The 24,735-nt window shown below is 43.7% G+C and overlaps 1 long non-coding RNA gene across 2 annotated transcripts in view; it reads left to right on the plus strand.

Annotated features, from left to right (window-relative positions):
- The window catches only part of LOC131486728 (uncharacterized), a 502,029-nt gene that overhangs the window by 342,176 nt on the left and 135,118 nt on the right, over positions 1–24,735 (plus strand). The window lies entirely within an intron of this gene.

Below are 24,735 nucleotides of genomic sequence, written 5' to 3' on the forward strand. Positions count from 1 at the left end.
CATCGTACTCAGTCCATTCTGGCTGGAAGAGAACAGCATAGACTGATGGCTGATGAACCACAGGGGTTTGCTTCCCCCAGCTCTAGAGGCTACAAGTCTGGGATCAGGGCCCCAGCACCCTATTGGGGTTGTGGTGCTGGCCCCTCCCTGGGTCTCAAGCTGCTGACTTCTGGCCGTGTCCCCATGTGGTGGGAAAGGAGCTCTCTGGAGCCTAATTCTGTTCAGTTCTGCCCCTCATGACCTAGTCAGCTTCCAAGACCTCACCTCCCAAAACCATCAACCCTTTGGGCCTCAGCTTCTCGACCTACGATTCTGGGAAGGACACAGACATTCAGTCTATAGCATTTGGGGAAGTTGAGCCACGGCATCCTCTGTCCATCCTGCAGCTCCTGGCTGTGCTTCTGGGAAGTAGGTTTGCTTTCAGGGATGGACACATTTTTCCCCAGAATCTAGTGTTTTCTTTCCTGTTGCTCTTCCCTGACTCTGAATTTACGGACACCGTAGAGTCTAAAAGCCCAGCTGCGGACTCCAAATCTCTGACTTAGCTTTGTAACCACTCATTCTTGGGCAAGATGCTGAAGTTTCCCCTGCTTTGCTTCCTCTCTCTGTAAAATGATTTCATAAATAGTGCACACTGACACGGTTCTGAGCATGAAGTGGGTGAAAATGTAGAAGCTGCATAGAACAGGGCCTGGCGGGTTGTAAGCCTATGATCAGCGCTATTGTTATTTGTAACACAGATATTTCTCACTAGAAAAAATGGCGAAGGTTAATTATTCTCAGATTATCTAATTAAGCTTGTCTTTTTAGGTTTTTGACATCTGGGTATAGTTGACACACGGTGTTACATGGGTCCCAGCCTACAACCTAGGGATCCCAGAAGTGTGTGCAACACACTGTGCTCACAAGTAGCCACCATCGGTCACCACACAACACTGTCCCAGCCCCACTGACTGTGTTACCTGTGCTGTGCCTTTAACTCGCCTCAGGTTAAGTTTACCTCTTGTGAGAAGCCTCCCGCCTCTCATCCATTCACTCAGTGAGCAAATACATACAATGACCTAGTCTGTCAGACACTGTGTCTAGATGCCAGGGGTTCAGTCAACACAGACCATGGTCCCCTGCCCTCGTGGTCGCAGACTCCAGAGGAGAAAACAAACAGGAAACCTAACAGGTAACTAGGATATTCAGAATGTCATGGCTGTGGTGAATGCTAAACAGAACACAGGAAGTAGGAGGTGAGCTGTGAAATACTGGAGGACACACTGAAATGGAAGACACAGGAGAATGGCAAGACCCAGAGAAGCCACTGCTTTCTGTAAGCACATATTCAATATCCCGGAAGTAAAGTCAATAGAGCCATTTTATTTTCTAAATCGATTTTGTGGAAGATGGACTGATAACAAGACTAAGAAAAAATGCAGATATTAACCTTCACACTTACCAATTTATATAATGAAAATACTCTTAGGGGTCACCTAGGTGGCTCAGTCGGTTCAGCATCCGACTCCTGATTTCGGTTCATGTCATGATCTTGGGTAGTGGGTTCAAGCCGTACATTGGGCTCTGTCCTGACAGTGCAGAACGTGCTTGGGATTCTCTCTCTCTCCCTCTCTCTTCCCGCCCCCCCACCCCCGTACTCTCTCTCAAAATACATAAATAAACTTTTTTTTAAAAAGATGTGTATGGGGGCGCCTGGGTGGCGCAGTCGGTTAAGCGTCCGACTTCAGCCAGGTCACGATCTCGCGATCCGTGAGTTCGAGCCCCGCGTCAGGCTCTGGGCTGATGGCTCGGAGCCTGGAGCCTGTTTCCGATTCTGTGTCTCCCTCTCTCTCTGCCCCTCCCCCGTTCATGCTCTGTCTCTCTCTGTCCCAAAAATTAAGAAAAAAAAAAAAAAAAAAGAGATGTGTATGTAGCAAATTCCATAGAAATTCCATGGAAATTACATAGAAAAAATCATCTTAACACACATTAATTGCAGCAGTCCAGTTATAACTGGAACGTAATGATTTAACAATGCTCATGTCAGAATTGCCTGTGCTAGCTGGGCTGTGCTATAGTATGAGTGTTAAGAGGGTGTGGAAAGCTATTAGGAGGCAGAAGGTCCCTGTGCTTGTATTCTGGCTGTGCCATTTTCAACACTTAGAAAGCCACATACCCTCTCATTTTCTCCAAAACGTATTCTTCTTGATATTTTTAGAGCTGTTCGGACCTCATGGTGAATGCATCTCAGTGGGAGCACTAACCAACTATAACATATTCTTTTATGTTTTCTTTGTCTGAACCTTCCCTTTGCTGCATCCCGTCATCAAGGACTTTGAGGTCTAACAGCCCTGGGGTGGATTTCCATTCATTATACGTAGATCTTGGAGACCTTATTTTACATCTCTAAGCTTGTCTTTTCTCCCCCTTGTGGGAAGGGTGGGCTCATATTCTTACTTTTCAGGATGGAGTGGCCACAGTGCCTCCCACCTATAGCAGTCACAAGCTGTATCCTGGAAGCAAGGTCATGTCCAAATACACATTTTTGTAAAATGCTTCTGATTTTTTTTTTTAATCTCATGTCCTGTCACAGCAAATGTGTAAGTTAGACAGTTACCTAAGCATGGATTCCATGTTACAGATGGGAAGACCCAGGTTCAGAGACTCAGGGAGCACAGGCTGTGGAGCCTGAGTCAGAAGCCAGCTCTCCTCCCCTTTCAGTCCTTCCTGCAGGTGGGGGCTACTCCCCGCCTCTCTGCTCCAGGGAGTGTGGAGTGTAGAAGCAGAGGATCCGGATGGACTCTGCACCTGCTGCTGCGAAACGAAGATAATGTGAGGAGATAAAGTATAAGCATTGAGAATAACTATAATGGCAATAAATGAAAGCATAGATAAAAGTGCTGTGAGAAAGCCAATTAAATATGGCCCTCTGACCTGAGGCAATTAGGGAAACTTGCAGAGGCTGGCGGGACCCAGTCTGTAGAGCAGCAGGAGGGGGATGGTTTGCGGATGGGTAATGGAGGAGAAAGAAGATAACTAACTTGAGAACTTTCTGTGTTCTAGGCACTGAAATAGGTTCTTTTACCCACTCACAATGCTGGAAAATTATTACTAGTAGCTCAGTTTTAAGGATCAAAACATGGAGGCCCAGAGTGGACAAGTCTCTTACTCAATAGCAGAGTCCATGAGTATGTGGTATAATTTGATTGCTGGACTCTAACATCTATTATCTATCTATCTATCTATCTATCTATCTATTTGTCTATCTATATCTATGTGTCTAACATCTATGTATGTATGTATGTATCTGTGTATCTGTGTGTCTTACATCTATGTGTCTAACATCTATCTGTCTATCTATCAATCGTCTACCATCTATCTGTCCATCTATGTATCTACCAAGAGTAGAAATGTGGGACCAGAACAACCCGGTGAGAAGATTAATATAAACAAAATGCTGAGGCCAGAGTCATAGGGAGGAGGGAAACACAAGACTGCTTGAATTAAAGGGTTTTCGTTTGGGATCAGTGGGAACTGAGTTTTGAGAGGTAGGTTAGGTCTAGATTATGATGATTTACAACAGTCCGCCTCAGTGAGGAATCTAGGCTGATGTGACTGGCAGGAGGGAGCCTCTGTGGATCCTTGAGTAGGAGAGTCATATGGATGTGTCTCCAAAATAGCTATTTTGCGTTGAGTGCTTAACAAAAACTAGGCCCTGGGATAAGTACAGATATACCTTGTTTTGTTGCCCTTTGCAGGTGTATTTTTTACAAACTGAAAGTTTGTGGCAACCGTGCCTCAGGCAATTCCGTTAGGACTGTTTTCACAACAGCCTCAGCAAACTTGCTGTCTCTGTCACATTTTGGTAATTCTCACCGTATTTTGAATTTGTTTATTATTGTTCATAAGTTTGTTACAGTGATCTGTAATCAGTGATCTTTGATGTTACTGTCATAATGGTTTTGGGATGCCACAGACTGAGTCATTAAATGCTATGTGTGTTCCGACTGCTCTGCCCACCAGCCTTCCTGTTCTGTGAGACCCAACAGCATTGAGATCAGGCCAGTGAACAACTCTCAGTGACCCTGGGAGTCCAGGAAGAGTCACATCTCTCACTTTCAACCAAAAGCTGGAAATGACTAAGCTCAGAGAAGAAGGCCTGTCAGAAGCCAAGATAGGCTAACAGCTAGGCCCTTTGACCACACAGTTAGCCAAGTTGTGAACTATGAAAAAGAAAACCACAGGCCCAACATGATGTCCTTTAGGACAAGTCCACAAACTGGTGCCTCACCCCTGTCCTGACTGCAGTTCCAGCCTTCCCCAGAAACGCTGTCTTAACTGCAGCAAGGAATTTTCTGCTTCAATGAGGTAATATATATTACGTGGGCCCTCTCCGTCCTCCCTTCCTCCCCAAAGGGAGCTGAGGTAATCCACCTAATGAGAACCACCCCCCCCCCACCTTCCCCCTAAGGGAAGATGACCTTGCCTCCAACAATCCTTTTCTTCTGCAAATAACTTTCTTGCCCCTCCCTCCTTCCTAGGAAAACCTTCCATTTTGCACCTCTCCTCAGAGCTCCTCTCTACTTTGCTGGGTGAGATGCTGCCTGGTTCATAAAGTGCTTAATAAGGGCAATTAGATCTTCAGATTTACTCAGTTGAATTTTTGCTCTTCAACAGATTTGGTGGCAGCACTGGGATCCGAAGGAAACCTCTGTCAGCATTTGGGGATGAAGGGAAACACAGGTGTTGCCCCCTACACACTCTTAGAATTCAGTCTTTCTAGCCATTTCCAGTGGCCATTGGTGAGTTCCTGTTGGCTTGAGCTCTGGTCTTTTGTGTTCAAACTCCCGATCTGATTGGTTCACGGAGGAGTCTAGACCAATGGGAGTCTCTGACGGAGCACCAATCCATAGCCCTTGGTCCACTGCACAATTCCCTGTCGGAATCCCTTCTTCAGTTGTATTCTGCAGTCCCACTAAACTGGGGTCTTCTGGCCTTTTACTAGTCCCAGTCTGCAGCGCCATTTAGTAAAATGGCGGATTTAGTCCACACTGAGAACTACTGGTAGTTACTGGTCACACGTAAGAACTGGCCTGAGCTGAAGATCAGATTGGCTTTGCTTTTAGCTGGACTGGGTCCAATGGTAGGCCTCCAGTATTGTTACATAAAGGCCACTTGCTAATGGGAATCTTAGAAGCCAAAATTAAAGCCACAAACATTGACGGGCATTGGGTCAACATTTAAAAAGTGTCAGAGCACTCACCACCTCAAGAATCCTGTGAAGGGATAGTTTGGTCATGGGGCAGGTTACATGGCACTAGGTTACCTGCCAGTCAAGAAAATTTCTGTGCAGTGAGATACACTGTAAAACACCCCACAATTCCCAGCCCTATGGCATGTCCCTTTTAGGTATTAGCTTGGTTCTGAGAAAGGCCCAGCTAAAAGATATGGGATGTTTCAAATCCTTCCAGCACACCTGCTTATTTTATTTTATTTTATTTTATGTCCTGGGCGCCTGGGTGGCTTCTGACTTTCAATTTCAGTCAGGTCATTATCTCATGGTTCATGGGATGGAGCCCCATTTCAGGCTCTGTGCTGACATCTCAGAGCCTGCTTGGGCTTCTGTCTCTCTCTCTCCTCCTTTCTCTCTGCTCCTCCCCTATTTGTGCATTCTCTGTCTCTCTCTTTCTGTCTCTCTCTCAATAAATAAACTTAAAAAAACAAAAGAAAACTGTAGTCCTGGAAGTTGCCTATATCTAGCAGTATGGAAAAATTTTGCTAAAGGTAAACTAGAATTACAGGGGCCAATTGTGGGGAACATTCTAATTAAATAAGATTTTTTAAGAAGTGTGCTGGAAAGCAAGGGTTCCCAATTAAGCAAACAGAATGGGATACTTACTGTGATTGGCATACAGAATCCTCCAGAAGCTTTCAAAATTCCAAAGTGGTTTTGTCGAAAGATTTATTACAAAAGGCTAACGCAAAAGTAAACAGAGGAAAGGTACATACAAAGAAAGACCACAAGACTGCTGTATCCACCCTGAAGAGACCAATTAGGCAGACAGCTGCCTTGTAAAGTAAGACCACCCTGGGCTACAGGCTGTCCTCTGCAGGTCTTTTTTACTCTTTGGTCAAAGGCCACACTAAGGGCCATAGTTAAGGAATTTCTTAAGCGTGGGTTTGGGGGTGGGGATCCTTAAAATTTCTTGGAAACAGATTCCCTCCTAAGCCTCCCTGAAAGAGGTAAATAAAACTCGACGTCCCTTCCGTCCCAAATTCAGATCTACCGGTCAGTGATCACTTCTCTCCTGGGAATAGCTCTTGCCTTCTTACTTGCGTGCTTTTGTGTCTTAGGAATTGGGTTTGGCTCTCTGTCTGCCTGGGATGTGCAGGCTGTTGGTTCTTTCTTTGGCTGTCTTTGGAAGCAGCTCTGGATCTGGCGCGGGTGGTCCTGTGGTAGAACCCCTTCCTAAGGAACGTGGTGGAGGCCTTCACAGAACAAAGGAAGGCAGCATGCAGTATGGCCCAGTCAACTCCTGTACACGTATCGTAGCTCTGACACGACTCTAACTTGGAGTGTGTCCGCTCAGACTATATGTGTCATCATATATGGGAGACACAGAAGTAGAAATTGCATAAAAGACTACACACCGCTGTGCTCAGGGCTGTTTTTTGGGTACAAACCCACTGAGCCTGTGCTGGCACAAAGAATGAAGTTGCCTCCTAGACAGAGAGAGCCCCAGTGTCCCGACTCTCTGTGCGAGAATCCTGCTATGGTCCTTTTTGTGTCCTCTTTGTGGATAACTCTTGGGTCTCTCTCTATATATATACATATTTTACCAATTCTAAAACCTCCTTATTTAATCTCCCAAAGATTTCAAGTATTGTAAAACTCTGGCCTTAGGGAACCAATGTCCTTCTAGGAGGGGCTATCATTTCATTCCTGTGCCTTTGAAATGGTAAATGATCTGCCAGCCCTCTTCTGGGACTCTCATCAAGGCCATCCCTTTAAAGTGCAAATTTGAGGGAGGTAATTCTTATCAAGAAAAAAACAAAAGGGGGAAAGGTCTTTTGGAACTGGACCTGTCAAGGACAAATACAGATCTTGTGTCTCCTCCACAAACATGAGTGGCAAAATCTTTAACCATCTAGCAGAAAATCCTAACTTCTTCCAAATACCAGAAAAACGAATTCAAATCCAACTTTGATGATGAGTGAGTTTTGTTCATGGCAGTGGTTTTAAAATAGGAGCTATGAAGATTTGGTTTTCCTCTGTCTGTATGTTCATGTGTCCCTATATGTGTGTGCTCCTTTCTACCTCCATAAGTGTTTGTTGAAATGTTGTAAAAGAGCTCTCTGCACTCTCTTAGTTTATTGGTCTTAAACAAACAGGCACTTACATAAATTGGTATTCATAAAAATTCTCAGAGATGTAATAGAAATTAACCCAAATGTTTTCCAGGTTCACATCACCTGGGATAATCTTCAGTAACGTTAGTTTAAGTGTGTATGTTTAATTAAAATAGTCATGTGTTGAGAGTTGCAGTTAAACAGGTTTTATTCTACCTGAATTTACTAGTTATATTCATGTTACCTGTTATAATTTGCCAGCAAAAATAATCTACATTGATGGCTGATGTTGTCTGATGTCTCATGAAGTTTTTGTGGATAATCCGAACATACTTCTGGGAGTGAATAATTTAGATTTAAGTGAAATTAGAGTATATAGATAAACTTCTGGCAACAATTACATTTTATGATACATGTACTCTAAAAAGCTTTACAAAACTTTTGTTAACTTGAAACTTTAGAGTCTTGCTAAATTAAAGTAAAAGATAGAAATTTATGGAATATTTAGATCATGTCCAACTAGGATAAAATAGTGACAGAGTAGTTACTAATAAGGAAAAGCATAGGACAAAACCTGAATGCAAAAGTGAAAGTTGTAGAAGGTTGGTGGAAAAAAGATTCTTTGTAAAGGAATTTTAATGTGTGGTCAGTCAGGCTAATATTAAAATGCATTGTAGTTAAAAAAGTAAACTGGTGCAAAATTAGAAATTGGTTTTCTCTGTAGGACAAAGTTTTCTTGGAGTATTGGTCTGCTTTTGATAAGAGATTATAAGAGTTTTTTGTTTGTTTTCCTTTTAAGTAATATGCCTCAAAAAAATATTTCTGGGTTTTGTCAGAATAATTTTATGTGTCTTTATCAGATCTTTGATTCCTTAAAAAACTGAACTCACTTAAAATCTAAGGTTTTCTGTTTTTTTTGTTTGTTAGCTCAACTGTTCACTGTCCTATGTTTGCCTGCAAAATCTGTTATGCCCAGAATTCGTGATCCCCAAATACCGCCAGGGAGCCGAGTCCGATGTAAAAGCAAAAGAGCCTTTATTCGAGCTAGCTCAAGCTCAATCCCCTACCTGCACCGACGCAGCGGTGAGATACCGGGGAGAGAGAGCAAGTTTCAAAAGGACAAAGGTTTTATTGGGGCCTAGGGGCAGTTGGTGAGGTAATGGCTGTGGCCTCAGCCGATTGGCTGGGGAAGGGTCCTGGGGAAGGGTCCTAGTCCTGTTAGGCAGGTGGAGGGGGGGGTGGTTACTCAAGGGGAGGAGGTGTGGTCAAGGTGAAGGACACAGAACAAGATGGAGTTGGCCGGCATAGGCCTGCCCTTTCAAATCTTCAACTGTCACCGTGGTTGAGTAGATAAAGTATTGTTTCAGTGACTTATGGTCCTATTTGACAAGTGTTTTGTTGTTGTTGTTTTAAACCATTTTGGTATTTTTAAAAAAACTTCCCAAAATTGAATTCTCAAGGAAGTCCTTTTGACCTGGAAATAACTCTGGGAATTTTTCCAGAGTATTTCTTGGAACATTTCACAGGTACTCTTTTTTTTTTTTTCTTCTTGAGATACAGGGAGAGTGTGAGCTGGGAAAGGGGCAGAGGGATGGGGGAGACACAGAATCTGAAGCAGGCTCCATACTGAACTGTCAACAATGAGCCTACATGGGGCTCAAACCCACCAACTGTGAGATTGCAACCTGAGCCTAAGTTGGACACTCAAACTACTGACCCATCCAGGTGCCCTGTCTTTGGAACATTTCAAAGGATTTGCTAAACTAACCAGGATTGACATGTTAAATTACATGGAAAGTATCAACACATGCGAATTGATACTAAGCCCCCTCTATGTTGTATTTGTTCAGATGTGTAAGTGTTCTAGAAATTCTGTGAAATCCCTAGAAATCTGGAATGTCCTGGTATAATGTTATCACTTGTGATCATTCTCTTATTTTCTGAAACTGCTGTCATCAAAATTGAGGCTCATGGTAAAAGGACAGAACCTAACCAAGTGTTAAGGAAAACCCTTGCTGGTTTTTGTCCAAGGGTAGCAGCAACAGGTAAATATTGTGGCCCATGTGGATCAAGTCCATTCTGCTCCTGCGGAAAGCGACCCCAGGGTGTCAGATTTCAGCCGTCCTGACGTTCTTCACCACAGCAACTGTCTGCTCCTGACCCAGAGAAATCCAGATGCGTAGACGGTACCTGTAAATGAAGAGCCAGGGCTGTGGGAAACCCACCATGACCACTTGGTTCTCCCCAGCTTTCTGGAAAACCTCACTTTTTTTATGGTTTTTGGAATTCTGCTTTATGCACTTACATGCACTATGTATTTAAGGTGACCCAAATTGTGAATAGACATTGGTGAGGAGACTTCCATAAAATTGCAGAAACTGTCAACCAGTAATGTCTGACCCGTGATGTCCATCATTTTAGAAAGCCTTTTTTGGTCCCAGAAGCTTCAGACTTTCTTTGTCTGGACCCTTTGAACACCACTCAGTGAGAGTTTCCGATATGTTCTTCTTGTGGTTTCGTTTTCTGGATGGGCTGAAGCTTTCCCCTGCTGCAAGGCTGATGTGCTCACCTGCCAAAGAAACAGGTAGAAAATGTGTTTCCCATTTGGGGTTTGCTGTCCGTGATCTCCAGTGATGGAAGCAGCACCCACTTCACTGGGTAAATCATGTGAAACTGATGATGTTGAATATAGAATTGCCTCTGTACCCATCACTTCAATCGTCAGACAAGGTTGAGAGAACTGAGATCCTCCAACTCAAAATTTCTGAACTTGCCACAACTGCTGAACTTCCCTGGCCTCAGCAAATACCTCTGGTCTTGCTGACTGTTCACGGTTCCCCCTTGGCAAAGACATAAACTGGCTCCACATGAGATAGTCACCTGCAGCCAGGTGTCTAATGATATACAACTTTCTGCTGATCCCTGTTGTCTCAGGCTAGAATGACCAGCTACTATAAGTATAATGCCTTATACTCAAGCCTATCATCAACAGGTCATAGAAATTTTCCCAGATCCCAATTCAGAGGACCCTGTTGGCCACAGGCTGGAGGCTGGTGAACTGGGGAATTCTGGAAATGTCATGTAACATTCTCGAGGCCTCTCTGAGGGAAGGTGACCTAGCCTGAAACACGTCTTTTCTTCTGCTAATAATTTCTTTGCCCTCCCCTCCTTCAAAAACCTTCCCACTTTGTAAAACTTCCTTGTGGTCCTCTCTGCTTGCTAGATGGGATGCTGCACCATCCATGAATCTCCTATGAAAGCCAGTTTGATGCTCAGATTCACTCAGCTGAATTTTTGTTCTTTGACAGAACACGAAGGAGAAATTCTTGATAAAAATTAAAAGTGCTACTCCAGTGAGCACACTAGTGATAAGAAAGTTAAACAGCCTTCTTGCTGATATGGGGAATGTTTTAGTGGTCTGGATGGAAGTTCAAACAAGCCACAACATTCTTTAAGCCAAAGCCTAAGGTGAAGAAGCTTCACAAGAAGATTTTGAAGCTAGTAGAGGTTTGTTCACGAGGTTTAAGGAAAGAAGTCCGCATTATAACAAAAGTGCCAGGTGAAGCAGTAAATGCTGATGTCAAAGCTGCAAGTTATCCAGAAGGTCCAGCTAAGAGAATTAATGAAGGTGGTTACACTAAGCTACAGATTTTTAATGTACATGAACCAGCCTTCTAGTTTAAGGAGATATCATCTAGGACTTACATAGGCAGAGAGTAGAAGTCAATGCCTGGCTTCAAAGCTTCAAAGGACAGGTTGACTCTTTTGTCACGGGTTAATGCAGCTGTTCACTTTCAGTTGAAGCCATGGCTGTTTCACCATTTTGAAAATCCTAGGACCCTTAAGAACTATGCCAAACATACTCTGCCTGTAATCTGTAAGTGGAACAATAAAGCCTGCATGACTGTACATGTTTATAACATGTTTACTGAGTATTTTAAGCCCATCGTTGAGACCTCCTCCTCATAATAAAAAGATTTCTTTCAAGGGGCGCCTGGGTAGCTCAGTCAATTAAGCATCCAACTTCGGCTCAGGTCGTGATCTCACAGTTCGTGGGTTTGAGCCCCACATTGGGCTCTGTGCTGACAGCTCAGAGCCTGGAATCTGGATTCTGTGTCTCCTCTCTCCACCCCTCCCCCCAGTGGTGTACGCTCTCTCTCTCTCTCTCCCTCTCCCTCTCTCTCTCTCAAAAATAAACATTAAAAAAATACATTTCGTAAGGTTACAACTGCCGTAGAAAGTGATTCATCTAACATATATGGGCAAAGTAAACTGAAAACCTCTGGAAAGGATTCACTATTCTGGATGCCTAAGAATAACGTGATTCATGGGAAGAGGCCAAGACATCAACATTAACTTGAGTTTGGAAGCCATTGATTCCAGCTCTCACAGATAACTGAGGGATTCAAGCCCTCAGTGGAGGAAATCACAGCAGATGTGGTGGAAACAGCAAGAAAGCTAGAATCACAAGTGGATCCTGACGAAGGGACTGAATGCTTGCAAGCTTGTGATAAAACTTGAACAGAAGAGGGGCTGCCTTTCATAGACAAGACAAAGAAAGTGGTTTCTTGAGATGGAATCCACTGGTGATGATGCCGTGAAGATTGTTGAAATGACAACACGGGATTCAGAATATGACACAAACTTAGCTGATGAAGAAGCAGAGGGTTTGAGAGGATGGGCTCCACTTTCGAAAGAACTTCTGCTGTGGGTAAAATGCTGTCTGACAGCCTCCTGTGCTACAGAGAAATCGTTCATGAAAGGAAGAGTCAGTTGATACAGCAAAGCTCATTGTTATCTTATTTTGAGAAATTGCCACAGCCGCCCCAGCCTTCAGCAGCAACCCTGACTAGTCAGCAATCACCGACAGGTAAGACCCTGCACCAGCAAACAAGATGATGACTCACTAAAGCTCAGATGACGGTTAGCATTCTTAACGATAAAGTATTTTGTAATTAAGGATTACATTAGATTTCTTTTTGTTTCTATTTGTTCATTTGGTCATTATGATACTGTATACTTAGTAGACTATAGTATAGTGTAAACATAACTTTATAGTCATTGGGAAACCAAACATTCATTCAGCTCCCTTTACTGTGGTATTCACTTTATTGTGCTGGTCTGGAACTGAACCCACAACATTTCCGAGGTATGACTATACTTGTTCTACATTGGTTCTGCTAGAAGAAACTTTTGGAGATACTGATATTCAGGCTCACTCCAGATGACTAACTCAGCACCTCCAAGGGTGAGGCTTAGGTTTATAAATACATCAAAATAATCCTAGATATTTGTGATATATATCCTATATTAAAGATCACTCCAGGGGCTCCTTGGTGTCTCAGTAAGTTAAGCTTCCGAATTCAGCTCAGGTCATGATCTCACGGTTGGTGAGTTCAAGCCCAGTATCAGGCTCTACACTCTCAGTGTAGAGCCTGCTTGGGATTTTTCCTCTCTTCCTCCCTCTGCCCCTGCTGCACTCATGCTTCCCCCCCCCTCAGAATAAATAAACTTTAAAAAAAAAAGATCACTGTTGAGTATCCTAATATCATATCTGGAATAATCAGAGGCTTTTCCAAGACGCCCATGTATCATAACATGGATAATTTAGTAGGACATGCTCTTAGAGGCATTGCTTGTCCCATTGGAACTAGGAGCAGGGCCCTGAGTGGCCAGGGCATTGACCTCTAGAGATGGAATGGAAGTACCTGGGAATCAGGGTTGGGTGGGAAAAACAAGCTACAGACATCGTGGGCTGGAACAGAACAACAATGAGCTTGTCAGGACTAGTCGGCAGACAGGAGAGGTGTGTTCTCTATGCATCAGATTTCTGTATCAACAATATCATGAAAATAACTGAAATGGGACCTCCATGTGGGAGAACTAATGACCTTAAAATAGCAGTGGAGCCAAATCCCTGAGGAGAGACGGGCAAGGTCTTCAACTGGTGTGTTGTCTGTAAGCAGAAAGAACACTAGGAAGTGAGCCATGATGGGAATATCAACAAAAACAAGAAAACACAAATTCATTGCCCAAGGATATTCAGATGTTGGACTAATCAAATATGGAGTGTAGAATGGCAGTGTATGAGAGGTTCAAATAAAGGGAGCAAGAAGCAAATATTTTATAAGGAAAATCAGAGCAACTTAATGAAAATGGAACATGTAAAGGAAATCTATCAGTTTTACTTAATAGTGGCTAGGTTGAAAGGCAGGTACACAAAGTTTGGGAGAATCTAAGTGATCTAGAAGATATATTCAAGTAATTTATGTGGAATGCAATAAACAGAGGTGAAGAGCTGAGAGTTTTGAACGAGGGATTCAGAAATACCAAGGATGAAATGAGAATGTCTCAGATACAACTGATTAAAATTCTGGAAGGACATAATTGAGAAAATAGATGAGAGACAACATTTAAAGAAAAATGTCTAGAACTGAGGAAAAATATGAGTCTTCTGAATGAGGAAACACTGTAAAAACAAAAAATAACTGCTTTCCAAAACGGCCCTGTGAATTAGGCGTTGCTACTGTTCGAATTGTGTACCACAAAAATAAATGTTGAAGTCCCATCTCGCGGTAAGTCAGAATGTGCCCATATCTGGAAAAAGGATGCTTGCGAATGTCAGTGGTGAAGATGAGGTCATATTAGAGCGAGCTCTTTGCCCGGTATGACTGGTGACCTCATGAAAAGAAGAGAGACTGGGGAACAGAGGCAGAAGGGCACATGAGCACAGATGGGACACACTAAGGGAAGACACTGGTGTGATGAAGAAAGCAGAGATGGGAGGCTCATCGTGGCCATAAGCCCAGGAGTGTCAGAGGCTGTAGAGAGAGCGTGGCCTGCTCACTTCTGGATTCCAGAACTGCAAGAAAATATGCTTCTGTTTCAAGTCTCACAACTGGGGATACTCTGCCACAGCAGCCCTAGAAAGGAACACAGACATTAATGGTTCCACATTGCAGCTGAGGGAACAGTGTCAGAGAGATGACCTCCTTGGTCCGGGGAGTGAGGGGAAGTCTCAGTCCCTTGGACCCATAATCTCGTAGCACAGCTGAGGCTGCCGGTCAGAACAGAAGGCAAACGTTGGGACCTCCAGGCTCCCTTCATGAGCACAGATGTGTTTTCTTTGACCCTCATGGATTTGGTTTCTTTTGGTGTTAATTATTTATCAGAAGTTCAAAATTACGAGATTTTAAATAAAGTCTTGGATTACAGGCCCCCTTTCATGAATTTCCACAGAACAGTAATTACCTGGAACCCAGCGCATATGCTACAATTTCATATTCATATGCTCTCCTGGTTTGCCTGTCCCCACGTAACATGATTCCTGTGATTTATGCTTCTTGCCAAGCCTGTGGGGTGTTCACATTTATGGCCTCTGCTGAGGAAGGAGATTAAAGACCAGACTTTGGACTTAGCCGTTCTTAATAACATCAGCACCTTACAGTGGTGTCATGAATGAGGGGATAATTATCCACCTCAAGTATCCATTTCCCTTGTTGGAAACAACCTGCATTGGAGAAGCTGGTGGACTAAATTTAATACTTGAAAATCAGTATCACCTGTTGCACAGCAGGTGTCCAGTAATGTTAATTATTACCCTCATATAACTCTCGAACTCTCTATAATGCAAGTGGAATATAAGAAGTGTCATAAGAGAAAAGTTCTCATAAGAGCCAAACAGTGTATTTCTGCAAGGACTTCGAAAGATTGAAGAATCACATCCATTTCAAGGGCAGAGGCAGGTTGACCTAGAAGTTATGTTGATGAAGAAAGAAAAGAAATTGAAGGCATCGGTAATACAACACACGCCTCACAAACAGTGTAGTATGTGGAGTTGATTTGGACTGAGGATCTGAGAAAATCCGCATCACATGCACAGCCCTTGAACCTGCCTAATCTGAGTGCCCCAAGGTGGAGAGCTCAGCTCCTGACCAGTGTCCCACATGGAGCCAACAAGCCTTGCTGCCTGGAGATGGTCACCAGAGAGCTGAGGGATGGGTGCTCAGAGGTGAGCACATGCTCCCAGAAATGTGGGTGCAGGTATGGGCTCCCCCCTGGAGGCAAACTTCAACCAATGGAGGGCAGTAGTCGGTTGATAACTGCCCCCAAGTTCCTATAAGGTAGCTTCTACACTATTCAAGAGGATCCCTCAGGGAGACTGAACTCTGGTTGCTGGGAATAAGAATTAATGCATTCACGAAACGTTTTTGGGTGATTTTCTCCTTTTCACCTCCCTTCCCAGCTCCCTCACTACTTACTGCTTCCTGGGAACCCCTCCCGAAAAAGCTACCTGCATGCAGGTCCCCAGACTCCATCTCTGTACTCAGCAGCATCTCCGCTGAGACAATTCAGGTGACCCTCATGGTTGTTACTGTCCTCATCTTTAGTGAGCAGTTAGTTATGGTGCGGAAAGCCCTCTGCTTAATTTCCTACATAGATCACATCATCTCATGTAAGCCTACTACACTATGAGATCGGTAGTGTTAACTCTCCATACAGATAAAAATTTGTAGCTAAGATTAATGGCACAGGTAATCACACATCCACTATGGGTGAAGCAGAGGTGGGTTTGAATACATGTCCAGGTTAGGTTAGCAACCAAAGTCTTATCTAAACAGAATAATAAGTGAATTTATCTGTCAAAGCCCATGCATCTCCATACAACCTTCGTGTCTTAGGTTTTAAAGGCTGAAACTATGACACTAACGTGTCTTATCAGACTTATTCCCCACTGCTCTCCACAATATTCATTCACTAACTTGAGGCGTTGCTGCTGAATAATCCCTGAAGTGTTTGTCTAGCCTGCCTAGTCAGACTACGAGGTTTTGTTGTTTGAGTTTTGTTTTGCTTTTGTCTGAGCGATCTCTACATGTTCCTCTGTGATTCTTCCACTGCTCCCTGAAGAGATCATTAAATGGTAGGTAAACTACATTTGGCAGGGATACGCAGGCTTAGTTTCTGTGGATAAGCAGCAGCCGAGGTAGTACAGGGAGGAACACGTAAAATACACACAAAAATCGCTATTAAGAACTAAGACACTCATTTCAGGTACATAAATGTCTTCACTGAGGTCTGTGTATTGTATGACCTCCTACTCCTTCCATTTATTGAAGTCTGGGTACTTGTGACTTAAACTTGTAAAAATCAAACAATTCCCTTGAGATTGAAGGGAAGAAAGCAAAGTGTTCCTCCCATGGGCTTTGTTAATGGCATTATCTGGGCCCCCTAAAGAAGTAACCACAGGGATCCTCGTGACTTCTTCACCCACATGTGGTTTTCCACAAAGCAGACTGTTGTCACTTTTTGCTACTTACTGAAAAGAATGAAGGAGATGTTGGGGTGACCATCCTGCTAGTTTCTTCCTCTCTTACGGTCTCCTTTCTTCTCCATCACTGTCTCTCTGCTGTTTCTCCCCTACCCCCTGTTCCTCACACACACACACACACACACACACACACACACTCTCACACTCACACATTCACACCATCATTTAAAATCCACTGCCTCTCTTTCCCACAAACAGTCAAGGCTACATTCTGCTCTTGCTGAAAAGAATGCTAATCTAGCACAGTAGGTTTTGAAAACTGATATAACAAACTCATTGTCCAGCAGTAAATATCAGATTAAACATTCACCTTCAGGTGGCTCTATTACCTGATAGCAAGATAACTGCAGCAAGAAGGTAAGATCCCAAGAAGCATGCATCTGACACATTCTTTGACTTTCATCCGGCTACAAGTACCACTGGATGACAAGTACTGGTGACAAGAAATTTTCAAATTCTCTGATCCTTGCACGAAGGCAACACAGCATTTATCCAACATTAGAGCCTAGATGATGATGGTCCTCGATCTATTTCAAACTTGGGAACAGTTCTGGGTGTCCCATATTTGGAAGACGGTGTTGCAGAAATCTGGCATCCACTGGAGCTCTGATCATCGGAGATCATCTATAGGCCAGCAGTACTGGAATTAGCCATAGATCGTTAGAAATGTAGACTCTCAGGTGCCTGGTTGGCTCACTCAGTTAAGCATCTGACTTTGGCTCAGGTCATGATCTCGGGGTTCATGAGTTCGAGCCCTACACCAGGCTCTGTGCTGACAGCGTGGAGCCTGCTTAGGATTCTGTCTCCCTCTCTCTCTGCCCCTCCCCCACTCACTCTCTCTCTCTCAAAAATAAATAAACATTAAAAAAATGAAATGTAGAATCTCAAGCCCCACCCAAACTAGTATGAACATATTTAAGAAGATTGAAATCATGCCAAGCATCTTTTTTCCAACCACCATCCACCATGGAATAGAAATAGGAATAAATAGCAAAAAGAAAACTGAGAAAATTAAAAAAAAAAAAAGTGTGGAAATTAAATAACACAATCTTAAGCAACCAGTGAGTGGGTCTAATTAAAATCGCAAGGGAGGGGTGCCTGGGCGGCTCAGTCGGTTAAGCATGTGAGTCTTAGTTTTGGCTCAGGTCATGATCTCATGGTTCATGAGTTCAAGTCCCACATCAGGCTCTATGCTGCCAGTGCAGAGCCTGCCTTGGATTTTTTCTCCCCTCTCTCTCTCTCTCTCTGCCCCTACCACCCTTGCATGGTCTCTCTCTCAAAATAAATAAACTTACAAAAAATCACCAGGGAGATCTGAAAGTTTCTTGAGACAAAGGGAAATGAAAATACAACATATTGGAGTTTACTGAGCAGCAGAAGCAGTACTAAGTAAACTCTTAGAGCTGCATCTACAAATAAGACCAGCACATTCACTGTCTTCAACGGAAGTCTAGTGGGGAAGAAGAATGGATTTAGAAAATAAAATGGCAATAAATGTTGTGGTGGAGGAAATACACAGTACTGTAGGAACATGGCCAATAACATAGGATAATGCTGGGGAGGATGGGAAATCGGGATACACTGGAATAAAGAATAAACAAATTGCCACTTGGATGCTAGGACTGCAGGAGAAAGAAAAGTCCAGGGTGAGTCGAAGTTCTGTTTGAAATGCTGAGTGGATGATGATCCCTTTGTGCACAGGGTCAACTGAAAGAGGAACGGCTTTGTGGGAGGGTAATGAGTTGACCTTTGGTCATGTTTAGTTCAAACAGTGGGCAATGTATAGTAGGCAGCTAAAGACAGATGCTGGGAACTCGGGGTGTGGTCTGGATTTGAGAATGTGATGTAGGAAAATATAGAGATGCAAACTTCCGCCATAGGGAGGGATGAGACAGCTCAGAGGGAGCATCTCGGAGTAAAGCTTGGTGTCAGCCCTCAGAAATCTCCATTGTCTTTCCATCATTTATCAACTTTATGGATCTGTGGGTAATACCAAGTGACATGGGCTCCAAAGGATGTGGTTGCTTTGGAAATGCCAATCACTACTGGCAAGGGAGGACCCACTTCTGGGGAGCCTTGTATACCATAGTCATTTCTAGAATGGGCTTCTGGATGAAAGAGGAAAGCAATTAAAATACTTACCAATGCTGAGCGTTATTTTCCCAAACGTGCTGGGCAGTCTTCACTGACAACTCCTTTCGTAGTCCGGCTAATAATCCATTTCAAGGCATGACTATCTGGAAATAATGGGATTTGCTGATGTCCCAAAATAAAATTCATCTCTTAAAATGGGCGTGTCTGGGTGGCTCCTAAACTGACCTCCAACGTGTGACAATTACCTCATGTGAAGCCGTCCAGGTCAGAGCTGCCTAGGCTATGGGAAAAGAAGAGTATGAGTAAGAGGCGTCTCCCTTGGGAGACTTGCAGAGATTTCTCGCAGAAGTGTGTACTCAAGCGATCCCCTTGCTTTCACCCAGTCATAGGCTACAGACCCCAGTCGCAAGCCTGGGGTGAATTAATGAAGTTTCTCAAAGGAGCCTGTTTAGAGATTAGGTTAGTCAGGGATCATAGAAATATTGTACCTCGTAAAGGCTTTCACTGTGCTTTTGGGAAGAGAGGGTTAATAGAAATATATCCTTTATTCCACACTCACAAATATTCGTGCACATCAGTAAAATTACCCGCAGAGACGTAAACAATCATCAGTCTTTTTTTAGGAATTATTTAATAAGTTGTCTATGATAGGATGTGCTTGTGGCCAAGGTGAGCACAGTGAATGAAAATTGACATGGCATCCAATATCCTTATGGGGATATGTATCTACTTTAGGAGAAAAATATACAAATAACCACATTAAAAAAGGTTTGAACATACTCCAACCTAAATAAGTATTATGCTCATGAGGCAAATGGCTCTATTTTCACTGTAGGTTGCTGGGTTTAAGACAGGCATCAACGCCTCAGCTCTCTCACTTACTGGCCTGGTAGGACCGAGCATGTTACTTATTCTAAGAGGGATGATAGGGACCACCTGGATGGCCCAGTCGGCCAAATGTCCAACTCTTGATTTAGGCTCAGGTCATGATCTCACAATTCATGGGATGGAGCCCTGAGTCATGCTCTGTGCTAATAGTGTGGAGCCTGCTTGGAATTCTCTCTGTCCTCTCTGCCCCAATCCAACTTGTGCCCAAGCACTCTCTCTCGCAAATTAAACATTTTGTTTTAAGTGGGATGATAATAATAATAGTAACATCATAAGGCTCATGTGAAGATTATGTGAGAGGATTCTGAATGACGGCACACAGTAAAGACCTCAAAAGTCTGGTTGTAGTTAGAGGGGAAGATCCTAAGAGCAAGATAAGCCAGCCCAGGTCAGGGAGTGCTTTCATGCACGAGTGACAGGTGACTTCAATATGACAGATGGGCTGAGGAGAATGTCATTCAGAGAAGAGGAGACCATGTATGAGAGGGTGAGCACAGAAACGGAAATGAGGGGAAAGTCTGAACAGAGGATTTCGCACAAGGGTTAACGTGCCCCCTTCAGGCGCTCGGTAAGCAACAAGGCCCCACAGAGGAAGGCATCAACTGTGTTAAAGGCCATGGAAGCTGTTACATTTTCAGTAGGGGGTCTCACAGGTATTTCCCAGAGGATGTTCTGGCTTCAAAAGTGGGGTCCTAAACTATTTACACAAGAGATGCTTGTGGATGGCCATCAGGTTGAGGGACATGGGAGGCAGGAGAGCTAAAGGTGTTGCTTTGAACTATGTTCTTAGACTTCATTGGTTAGGACGGACCTGTCTTGACCTCAGACCTAAGCTCTTAATCACTGAGCTCACTGCCGAAGCGCCCTCAAAGTGCAATTCCTGGAGCAACGTGTGTTTCTACTAAGAAGCTATCTGCTCATATATGACAACGGGGCCCTAGCCCTGCTCTCTGGTGTCTCACAAATACGCACCGGCACAGACCCCCTCAGTGGAGGGAAGTACCGAAAATCTTCACCTGCTGTACTTTGTGTCTACCCAGACTATTTTTTTCCAAGCAATTATGACCAACAAATTCAAAAAGGAAGAGAACCACATTAAGTTTTAGTTTAGCTTAATGAGAAACTCATCAGCAGTGCACAAACATGGTAAAGCCAATGCCTGGTTTGGTCTTAGTTCCTGGCCTTACATCCCTTGCTACAGTCTTTGCCAGAAACTTTTAGTTATTGGAATGAGATACCAAAGTAGAAACCCTCCCAAGGTTTCTGGAACATAATACCTTATTATTTATTACTTTATGCGCAAGGAAGATGCAGCCTAGCGGAATTAATGGCTATTTCCCGGCTCTGAAAAGTGCAGAGCGGTGATGTGCCTCACACTGTACTGATTCCACAAATCTTCATTCCTCAGGTACCAAGCCACATCTTGTTCCACCGTGCACATTTGGTCCTGAAAGGCTGTATTTATTGTCAGTACTTTCATGAACATTTTTTGAGGAAGCTTTCTTTCTGGCAATGGAGAGTATCTGTGCATGGGTTTCCTCTGGTACTCTCCCAGCAAGGAAGGTTTATTACTTTGAGTCATTGTCATAGACCTGGTTCTGCAAAACTAGCAAAAAGGTGAGGGCATGACCAAGAGGTGATGCTATTGAAGACTGACTGAGGGCTTTGTTTCCCATTACAGCACAACCCAGGAGCTGGTAACAACAAAGTGGGATGTATGCGTGTCTGTAGGATTACAAGGGAGCCTATAACAAGAAGCAAAGACAAGGGGGAGGGACTTTCTCAGTTGGAATATGGTCATCCAGGGCCTTCACTGTTACTGATGGAGTTGGGCTGGGGAGGAGACGATGAGAAGCAAGCACCTTAACAGAGTGAGACGCTTATTTAAAATAGATGGCCCCTGGAGACACTAGCCAGCTTTGCAGAAGCAGATAGTTTTTCTCCCACAATAGCACCATCTTTTCCTGAGTGGCTTTGGGAACAGCAGAGAGCCCACCAACTACCCCATCTTGACTGCGTAGAGGAAGCAGAGGGTGATAAGAATGGGCCGCTCAGACACCAGAACCTGGAATGAGACCTTAGGGGGAGTGGAGGTAAAGGAGGTAGACCTCCGATTTCCACCCACAGGCTGGCACTATCCAGTATTACACAAAATAAAGAGCAGTAGAGTTGACAAGGAAACTGAATCCATGTGTGAATTAATGCACATGTGATTGTGTTATGCATACTTAATTTTATGTACATACTCAGTTTGTTCTTTGATGATTCCGCCATCACTGTATAATAAATGCATGAGTTCCTAGGGCTCTGGGACGAGTGATGTTGTACATTGCATCAAAGGATTCAGGATAAAGACCTTTAGACTGAATGAACTACAGTAAAAGAGCTGCTCCCTGCAGAGGACTGGAGGGGAACTGTGATCAGCAGTGGGAGGCAAGAGAAAAGGCACAGGGACACACAACAGTAGAGGCTAGAGAACATGCACTTGGGCCACACATATAAGAATGGGGTCTGAGCCTGTGATGAAAGAAACTCTGCTCTAAACTGACAAGGTGCATGAACATGACAGATCCTGGGCTCAAGATACGGTCACTTCTTGGACCTGAGCTTGAACCGTTGGACCTCACCTGAGTGCAGCCCCGTCTTCTGTGCGAGGTCAGGGTCTGTCTTCTTCACTGGCACATACAATAAGTGTCTGGTGGGTATGGCATCCTTTCCCCATCAGTCAGGTCTCAAGCCTTATCCATGACTCTGGCATTTTCCTCTCTCACTCTGTCCACCTCTCCCTGGGGCATCAGTCCCTCTGTTACTAGGACATCTGACCCAGCGAGGCATTTACCGTTCTGTCGACTTCTCTTTCTCAGGACTTTGTTAGAAGCATAAAGAGACTTCAAGTAGTGATCAGTTTCCCTCCCAGTTCACCACCAGGAAAGTGATCGTCCTCATCTTTTTTAACCAAACTTTTATCTCCATGGGGGTCAGTAGTCTTGAAGAATTATCTACTACCTTTGAATCTTGCAGGCAAGATGTGGAAGCATCTACTGCCCATAATTCTTTCGGATCTTAGCATCATCTGCGTGTGCTTACTTGAGTGAGCTGGGAGAATTGACTTCATGATTTCTCTGCTGGCTTCCTGAAAGTCAGAGGTCATTCTGCTCTGATACACCCATCTCTTGCCTTCTGGAGGGTTTGACAGGCTGTTTCCTTTGGGAACAACAGCTGCAGATGCCCATCCTTTCCCCATTCTCATCCATGGGTGATTCATAGCTTCAGCTTCAGATGAGACTAGGAAAATAATAGCAGGATGCTATAGAGCTTCAGATTCTTCTTGGCCTTTATCTTCTACGTCAAAAGTGCTGTAAAAGGCTCCCTGAGCTCCTTCCTTTCCTCCACCTATTCCCCCTCCACCCCAAGGTCACCTGTGTGAGTCTTTCATCAAGCCTAGAGAGGAAGGCATCCTTTTCCCAAGCTGAAAAAGACTCACCAGCCATGGTACCTCACACTCACCTTTGATGTGCGGCTGAACTGGCCAACAAGGGGTCCCTATCTTTTAAGGCAGGGTGTGTGCACAGCCTGAGGAATAATGATTACACCTACATATCCATGTTAGTAATTATTATGTCCTAAGAAGTTTTCAATTATTCTCATTTCCCAAGACATTTTCTGGTTACTGAACCTGAGACTGTAGCAGGAATCGTTCCCATAAGACATTTGCCTCCATTGCTTGGGGAACTGAGACCATAAAACAAATAAGAACGTGCACATAGAGTGAAATATATGCACTAGAGAATCTGCTCTTCATGGAGGTTTCGCTAGATAGTTAATCCAAGTGTCCAGGATTTTGTCCACTTAATCCAGTTCTAAGACTTCTTTTTTTTTAATTGTGGTAAAATACACAAAACACACAATTTACCATCTTAATCATCTCTAGGTGTTCGGCTCAGTGGCATCCTCACATTGTGCAGACATTGTCACCACACCTCTAAAACCCTCTATCCTGGGAAGCTGAAACTACAGTCGTTAAACACTAACTCCCCACTTCTGCCTTCTGCCACCATCTCCTTCCTTTCCGTCTCTGCGAATCTGACCGCTCTAAGCTGGTACAAGTGCAATCATAACAGTATTTGTCCCTTTGTGGGTGACTCAGTTCACTCAACAGAATGTCTTCCAGGTCCACCCATGTGGTACCTGTCTCAGAATCTCCGTCCTTTTCAAGGCTGAGTAGTATTGTGCGTACATGCATGCACTGTGCGTATCCCTGTATCCATCAGTGGACGCTTGGGTTCCTTCTGCCGTTTGCCATTGTGAATAATGCTTCTGTGGGCATGGGTGTGCAGATATCTCTTTACGTTCTGCTTTCATTTCCTGTGGCTGTAGACCCACATCTGGAATTGCCAGATCATGGGGTAATTCTGGTTTTAGTTTTTTGAGGAACTGTAACACTGTTCTTCGTAGTGGCTGCACCATTGGGATTTCCACCAGCAATGCAGAACAGTACAGTTTTTCCACATTCTCACTTGTGCTTGCCATTTTCTAGGTTTTTGTTTATTTGTCTTTTTCTTTTTGATTGCACCATCTTAACGTGTGTGAGGTAGATAAGACATCTTGACTCCTTTCCATTTTGTTTCATCTAAGCTCATAACCGCCTCCAGCCACAGATGTGATGTGTGTTCCTGAGAAGCACTTTGATTCCAGGAATGAAAGTGTTTTCTTTCTTCATTTGAGGCTCTTCCTCTTCAGATGGCTACATTTTAAGGGACACTGTATAGCAGAGACAGGGCATGGGTTCTGAAGCCAGAATGACTGAATTGAAATATTAACTGCTGATCTCAGGCAAGGAACTTAACTACGGTTCGGTTTCCCCATCTGCCAAATGGGTTTCGCCATAATTCCTATCTTGTAGTGTTACTGTATAATGAGTATTTTAAAAGTCTTTAAAATAGTACCTAGCTTAGAGGAAGCATTCAACAAATATTGTGTGTCTATGTGACAACCCCTATTGATTTCATCAAGTCGTTCAACATAAGTGTTCAGCCTAACAGTATACTAAGAACCATTTTTATGTGCCAGACAGTATTATGGATGCTGGGGAT

This window comes from Neofelis nebulosa, chromosome 10, assembly GCF_028018385.1.
Source record: "Neofelis nebulosa isolate mNeoNeb1 chromosome 10, mNeoNeb1.pri, whole genome shotgun sequence".
Lineage (NCBI taxonomy): Eukaryota > Metazoa > Chordata > Mammalia > Carnivora > Felidae > Neofelis > Neofelis nebulosa.